Genomic DNA, 6,300 nt, shown 5'->3' on the forward strand with positions numbered 1-6,300 from the left:
CCCTCACCCGTGTAACATCCTGCACATGCTCGGGTCCCGGTGTACACACCCCTTGTGCCAGTGCGAACCTGGCCTCGTGCACTGGCAGCGCGACCCCGGGTGCCGGTGTGCCTGTTCCAATGCCACGCCACTCACGTCCCCATGTCCTGGTGCGCATATCTCCGTTCATCAGCGTGCAACACCGACATGAACGGCCTGTCCCTGCTCAGCTGCATGCAAGGTACTATGTGAGCACTGGCACGCGTCATGCATGAGCATGCACGGCCTGTGCGTTGTGCCCTATGCCAAAGTGTACAGGCTCCCTTGTGCCCCGCCACTGCTTAAGAATCACGAGGATGAGAAGACAAAAGCTGCCATGTGGTCTAGGCCATCAACCAACATCAGCAAGTCCTTGCCTTAGAGCACAGGCTCTGTGCCAGGGACTTATCTCTCCAAAGGTCATCACCCTAAGCACACTACAGCCATGAGTGTCAAGGTGTCTCAGGCCAGCAGGAACTTGATGTCATGGTGTCACTAGGCTCCTCAAGGATGGTAAATGCCATACCAATCTCAGGAAACCACTTCTAGATACAAGGGGGGAAAATTGCCTATCCTTTGTCTGCTGCCTTGGCATGGGGGCTCCACTGGCACCAACAGCACGTATGAGTAGAGCTCATATGGGACAGCTGGGTACCAAAGTGAGGGGTGCTGTGGCAGGTCTTCAGGACCCTGTACTGCCAGCGCACTGGGTCTGCGTGTGGCAGCCACTGGGACTGGCAGCCAGCACTTTGTGCCCTTACAGGTTGCCAGATCGATTTGCTATTAAACAGCACTTTATTACCCAGCCCAGCAATCATTATTAAATGTGTGTGAGAGAAGAAGCCCAGGGGAGCTGGGGCTTCATGTGCACATCGTGTCTGCAAGAGAATTTGGGAAGAGCTGCCTCTCCTTGCTGCTTTCCCTGCCTGCAGCAAGTCCAGCTCCATGCTCATCTGCCCCCACCGGCATCCAGAAAGTGTGTCTCCTTCTGCCCTCCCAGGCATGGGGGAAAAGCATCAGGCTGGGAAGGCTTTCCTCATATTTAATGCATCAAAGTGCTGCCATTTTCTCCTTCCTTCTCCAGGCTCCTGCCTGTGAGGGGCCTCTCTCCCCCACACCGAGGACTGTGGGTCTCGGCTGCCTTACACACAGCCGGCTTTTCTGGCAGACTCCAAGAAGCTGGGCTACTTAGGGGCCTCACTGCTGAAGGATCAACGACCTGATTCCTTCAGCAGCTTCTTGATGGCAGGAGGGCGGGGAGGGGGAAGGCTTTTCTCTAAGCCACAGCCAGAGTGAAATATTTAACCAAGTGGAAGAGCTCAGAGCTTTCCCAGTGTGTCCATACCAGGATGAGGCACGTCTGTGCCTTCCCAGCACCTGCAGGCAGCCCTGCTGAGAGCTGCAAAAGGTAAGAGAGAGGTCTTTTCCTGCCACCCTGACTGGAGATCCAGACCATTCTCAGAAAACACATTTCTGTCCAAAACACGTGTTTCCCCTGCCGTAGCAGTAGCCATTGCTCTCCCTACAGTGTCCTGTTCCATATCCCACTCACCTTCCTACAGCCCTATAACTCATGAAAGATATGTCCACATACATGGGTCTAGCCAGCACTGACATAAGCCCCACTTGGATCAGGATTTTCAGGATTTAGCCCTGGCTCTCCTGATCCCTCCTGCTGTGAATCCCTCCCCAGCTGATGCAGGACAGGAGGGAGCAGAAAACCCTTCTAGCAGATGACAGAAGGGGACAAGGTGTCCCCCACACTCCATCTCCCAGCCCCAATCCAGTGGGCTTAGCTAGAGAGATAGGAGTGCAGTGCACTGGGAACCCTCTTTACTATCATTTGGGTACTTCACGACCTCCAGTCCTTGCCTGCAGGTACCATGTCCTTCCTGTATTAGAGTCCACTCAACTCCATGTCATCCCTTTCAGCCTCCCAGCCCTGCAACAGGCAGCTTCCAGGAGTTTTTAAAATATTGCCAGCACTGTCCTTGGTCATGTTCATAAGTCTGCAATACAGTTTTCCCTCCCAAAGGCAGAAGGGTCTGGGTATCATCAAGGCAGCACAGCGATGAACTTCCGAAGAGGTCAACCTGATGTGTAACAGTGTCCCAACAATGATACAGATCTAGGTGAAATTAGGGTGAAGAGGGGTTAGACAAGAGCTCCTTCCCACAGGAGGCTCCAGGAGACGCTCATGCTCAGCTTGCCCTATGGCACATGGATCAGTCTCCAGAAAGGTGCTGCAGCTGCAGCTGCAGCTCCACTTGGGGTGAACACCCCAGTGCATCCCAGGGCTGCTTCTCTGAGGCTATGGGCACTGTCAGCACCATCTCCTCTCTGGTGTGTTTTGTGCTTAAGGCATTGCAAAGGGTACAAAGGCATATTCTGCCTCACTGCTGCGGGGCTGTATTGTAGCCCCAGGGCACAGTGTAGGCCTGCAAGGGGGGGACAGTCACTCCATCAGCAGATGGGCTCTTCTCACCCAACTGACTGGAAGCATCATGGAAATAGCAACTCCAGCCACGCAAGCGATGAGTCCCAGTGAAAGCAAGGGAAGCTGAACTCCCCTTATCTCTGCGTTGAGGGCTCCAGGGCAACCAATTAGGTTGCATGTGTTCCCTCAGGGCCTAGACATAACTACATGGCTCTAATTAATGCCTTCTGTCTCCAGTGCTAACACCCAACTACATCCTAGTCATATATTAAAAAAGCAATTGCAGCACAAGCCAAGTCTTTAATGGGCTGATGCACTTATCTGTTATTCCACCAGACTTGTGGTTAAAGATAAATGGCGAAAATACCCTCCCTTGGACAGTCCTATACAAATGCTGTTTTGCAGCTTAGTCAGGGCAAAAAGACAGTGCTGGAGATCCTTCCCGAAGCCTCTTCCACCCAAACCTGGCACAGGGGAGGGCAAACCTGTACTGTCCTGTGCCTCTTGCAGCTCCCCTGCATGGGGCACTCATGTGGGACCACGGCAAGATTTTTCAGGGTGAAAGGCATTCTAGAAGAGGATACAGACTGTAAAATGTCTTACCAGAGAGAAGAGCCTGTGCAAACTACAGTTTACATGAGGGATAGCTGCTGCCTGCCCATCTGCCAGTGCCCTACTCAGCATCCCAGCTCCAGCTTGTGCTGCTCCCTCTTGCAGGAGGGACAGGGGCTTGGAAGAGTGGAGTTGTAGAGAGGTGATAGTGAAAGCTGTGTGCTGGGCCTCAGAATGAGCTGTAACAAAATATTTCTGCAATGCCCCAGGCACACCTGCTATTACAGAAATCCCCTCAGACTCTGTCCCAGCGCCAGGCAGCACCTGCACAGGGAGCGGGCTTCCTCCTGCACCAGCATTGCTCTGTCAAGATGAAGGCAGAAATCACAGCATGATAAAACCTGTCCTGGGGATGTGGGAGGTGGAGCCTCAGCACAGCTTGAGACATAAATAATCTCCCTACACAGCAGTTAGGGGAACAATTGTGTGGGAGTATCTCTTGGTAAAAAGATGCTCAAGGAAAGATGGTCTTGAAGGAAAGCAAGGAATTTATGAGTGGCAGAGTGGGCTCTCCAGTGAAGACAGAGCTTCCTGGGTGCCAGCAGGTCATTCACCAGACCTACCTCACCACGGTGAGTCACTGCACCAAAGAGCCAAATTTAGTCTGAAACAACCCAAATCAGCCATTCTCTTGTGTAGCCTCCCAGGACATGCTTGTGCTACAAGCACAGATCTTTAGACTGCTCTCCAGCTAATCCATGCAGCACTAAGATGTGATCCCTTCCTCATACCTTCAGCCTCAAGATTCACTTAGGGAAAGGTGAAAGGGTGTAAAGGGAAGTGAGAGCAATGAATATAGAGTATTTTATGCAGAAAAGAGACAGTAAGCCCCAGGCACACAGTCTGACCCAGCACAGGAAGAACACAGTCACATACAGGATTGTGTAAAAGGCCTTGAAGGTCACATATAGAGGAGTAATTACAAGTATATCCAGAAAACTGAGCAAAATGGCTGTCATGGAAATCTATGGAGATAAATGCAAAGGACAGACTGAAAGCTTGAATGCAGGGGATTCATGAGTGGGATGCTGCAGAACAGCCCTGTATTTCCGTTTAGTTGGGAGCTTCTCATAATCCTCTTTCAACCTTGACTTGCAGAACTTGGTCTTGCTTTACTTCTATTTATTTCTTTTTTTTTTAGCCCTGACTGTATAGTCAAAGTCTTTTCTCAATAAGAAGTAGGAAGGTGGCATTTACAGGGAAGAGTTGAACAGAAGTCACCATGTGTTCTTGTTTCACCAGCTTAAAAATGGCTTCTGGTGACACTGTGCAGTCTCAGCACTGACTGACAGCAGAGCTTACCCTATGAGCTCAATACCTTCTCCCATGCAACCAAGAAGTCCAGCTGTGGTCCACTCCAACCCTGAGAGTGATGGAGGCTGTCAGACTTATCCTGCAGCCAGAGAAAAGATGGAGCCAGATCCTTTGAAAGAACCTGGTGAAAGTCCAAGAAAAAACAGTGTTGAGAGGCTTTATTAAACTTCTGTGGTACTGCATTCACCTAGCTCTCACATCTTAGAGGAGTGAATATTGCAGAGCTACTGGTGTTCTTGACAAGATCTTGACAAGTTTCTTGTCCCACTTGAGACTAGTAGAAAACTGTAAAGAAAATGGCCCCAAAGTCTTTGCAAGGCTAAAGGTGTTTAGCCAGCAAGGTGCCAAGCCATCATATGAGGTGATAGAGCATCGGGATAATGTTGGCTTGGCATCATACTGATCTCCTAAAAATAAGTTGTACCCTTGAACAGCACCAGCTTCTGGAAACCCCAGCAGGCTTGTGGAAACCCAGACAACCTCTGAATACGCCTCTGACATGGAAATAACTCCATTTTCAATGCAAGGGAAAAGTCAAAAGGCATAAGTGGGGAAGACTTGCCCATTATAGCTGGGAAATCAGGAGCATCTCTGGGAACAAAAACTTGGGTTCCTGACTTGAGGTCAGCTCTTCCAACCATAAGACTCCCCCTCCTTCAGGCCCCAGTTTCCTAAATCTCATCTCCACTTCCAAAAGGATGAGGTGATGACCAAACTGCTTCTCTAGACTCCTCAGAAGTATAGCTGTGCATCAGCACTGCCTCACAGCAGTGGAGCTGGCTGAAGTCTCCGTTCACTTCAGGGGATGTTCACAAGGGTGAAGATGCCATGCCCTGGCTCTGTGAGCTGCCAGCACCGTATGTTTCCAAGGAATATACAAGAAAGCTCCAGCAGCAACAGCTGTGAGCTAATCTGCTTCCTCCCCCTGGGGCTCAGCTCGGTCTCTCATTACTATGGATCAGCTCAAGGCCTGACGCAGTAGCCCTGCTTTCCCCCACAGGACATCAGTGGCCACTGGGATAACAGGAGTGCCAGGGAACTGAACAGCATCCCTTGTGTGTTGAAGATACTTGTGCAATACACTTCCTCAGCTGTCCTGCAAGAACTGCAGGTGTCACAGCCCAGCATTCACCAGGTCCAACTCAGAAAGCTGTTTTGGCAGACCAGTTTGAGGTATTATGGATCAACTAAAAATGGGCATCCAACTGAAGCTTAAAAAGGAGACTTACAGACACCTCTCAAGAAAAATGCAGACCCACCTTTGGCAGAACATATGCCACCAGAAAGGCAGAAGCTTGCTCCAAATCTTGACTGAGCAGAGCAGAACAAAGCTCTGGTTCCTCAAGCTTGTCTGCTTTGAGCTGTCCCTTCACTGCAAAGCTGCAGTGGATAACACCCCGCAAGCCCTGTACTGCAGTGCTGTACAGCCATATCACAACTGCTGTGCACTAGGAAAACTTGATAGACATGAGCACAAAACCAGTACTGGTTTGGGATCCTTACCATTGGTGTAGACCTAAGTTGCTGGGTTCACTGAACATCCTGATGGTGTAAAGCTGTGTCTCAGCACACACCTCTACAATACAGTAACAGTCTCTGAGGTTTTTCTGCATCTGCAAACAACCTGTGGATAAAAAAGAGAACAATATGAACATTTCACAGCTGAAAAGTATTCATAATTCCTAGTACCTAGCACATGCATCTCAACAGCTGTAGCCAGCCAACCAGCCAAGCCCCTCACAGGCCAACAGCTATCAGGCCCTTGGGGCATTTATAAACCTTAGTGGCCCTAACCAGCCTCACGCCAGCTTCCACCACTCCTGACCGCAGGTCCAGTGATTCTATATATTAAGGGACTCTGCCAGGTTGCACATTTCTATCTCACAGCAGGAAGGCAAAAAAAAAGTGCGCCCACCATA

General features: G+C 50.2%; 1 long non-coding RNA gene across 1 annotated transcript in view; it reads right to left on the reverse strand.

Annotated features, from left to right (window-relative positions):
- Positions 1–6,002, reverse strand: part of LOC108444639 — a 9,507-nt gene extending 3,505 nt beyond the window's left edge. Inside the window, exons 1-2 of the long non-coding RNA XR_001859269.1 lie at positions 5,885–6,002; positions 4,370–4,502 (exon numbers count right to left, since the gene is read on the reverse strand). This is a non-coding gene — a long non-coding RNA (uncharacterized LOC108444639). The remainder of the gene's footprint in view (positions 1–4,369; positions 4,503–5,884) is intronic.
- Between the last annotated feature and the right edge of the window lie 298 nt (positions 6,003–6,300).

The sequence above is a fragment of the Corvus brachyrhynchos genome, unplaced genomic scaffold, assembly GCF_000691975.1.
Source record: "Corvus brachyrhynchos isolate BGI_N302 unplaced genomic scaffold, ASM69197v1 scaffold61, whole genome shotgun sequence".
NCBI classification, from domain to species: Eukaryota; Metazoa; Chordata; class Aves; order Passeriformes; family Corvidae; genus Corvus; species Corvus brachyrhynchos.